Source organism: Labrus bergylta, chromosome 24 (genome assembly GCF_963930695.1).
Source record: "Labrus bergylta chromosome 24, fLabBer1.1, whole genome shotgun sequence".
Classification (NCBI taxonomy): domain Eukaryota; kingdom Metazoa; phylum Chordata; class Actinopteri; order Labriformes; family Labridae; genus Labrus; species Labrus bergylta.
Genome location: NC_089218.1, coordinates 8,446,266 through 8,447,731, shown reverse-complemented (window position 1 = coordinate 8,447,731; position 1,466 = coordinate 8,446,266).

The window sequence follows — 1,466 nt, the reverse complement described above, 5'->3', positions numbered from 1 at the left end:
GTAAGCACACCAAAACCCAGTTTGTGTTTTCTTTCCAGGACAATCCAGCTCTGGATTAGTTTGGCATTTTGGATGTACCTTTTCAGCCATTCAAATAAGTTTGCTTTGAGTCTAATTTTCTATTGATTTCTTCCTTGTGTGTTCTCAGAAACAAGATCCTGATCTTTGGACTGTTTTGAGGAGACCGCCCTCGCTGCCTTCCTCTCTTACTGCCCGGGCATGGATGTGGCCCTCAGAATGTACCCTCTCAAGTGAGTAAACCATCATTGATGAATAAATCACTGCGATAATTAGCCCCCTACAAAAGTTTAGTGTCTGAATACTACAAAGTGGAGCCTGCTATTCTCTCTCTTAAGCATTGCTCTGTGTACAATAATGCAGATGAAGCAACGCCTAAAAGATTTGACTAAAGCCTCAAACTTATCTAGTTGACTCTGTAATCATGCTAACTCCACCTAGCTCATGTAGCTCAGCAAAGCCTGAGGGCACAGTATGGGTTTCTCATCTCTTTTTGTGTGTTTTCCAGGGCCAACTGGTGGTTCTGCGCCTTACCTTACTCCCTGCTCATCTTTATCTATGATGAAATCCGTAAGCTGATCCTCAGACGCAGCCCAGGAGGTGAGTCCACAATCCGTGCTTTGTGTTATCTTTTCCTTCTGCTCTTTGTTTTTCTGCCTCGTTCTCCATCTCTCCTGTTTTTCTCCTTTCCTTTCTCTTTTTAAATCCCTGTTATACTTCTGTCTCTTTTGCGTGCTTTTCAAATAAAAAAAAAGTCAAATATCACACTGCACAAGAGGACGCCTCTAAATACTGTTTGTTTGTTTGTTTGTTTGTTTTCTCTCGTTGTGCATCCAGGATGGGTGGAACGGGAGACCTACTATTAAATGACCCGTCGGCCCGTCAGTCCAAGTCAGCTCGCATCTTCTCCTCCACTCCCGTCTTTGCATGAATATTGTCTTGCTGCTCGGAATAAAAATTTAACCTCCTGTGAAAAAAAAAAAAAATGAAGAAAACTATTGGAACGTGTTTTTATATTAGGGAATGCTTGATACTACTATTAGACAAATACTGAGATGGATCGTGCTGATGATGCTGATGACGATGTTGATAAATGATAATGCTAATAATGACATGAACACTGAACAATGACATGACTATGCGTGCCTTGTTTCTGAAACAGGACCAATTTTATACATGTTTTTAACAGTTATAAACGTTCAATAAAAATGCGCTCGAGTCAGGTCCCAAAAACGTTTCCTGTGCTCATTTATTGTGTGTGTGTTTGTGTGTGTGTGTGTGTGTGTGGGTGTGTTTGTGTAGTGTAACACAACAGCTCTGCATCACATTTAGACCATTTGTTTACCTTTTCAAATATGAATAAAGAATATTTTAAAGTACAATGTGTGATCATGTTGATATTGAAATCATATTTATATTGGAGTTATTGCATTTAATGTTTTGTTGTA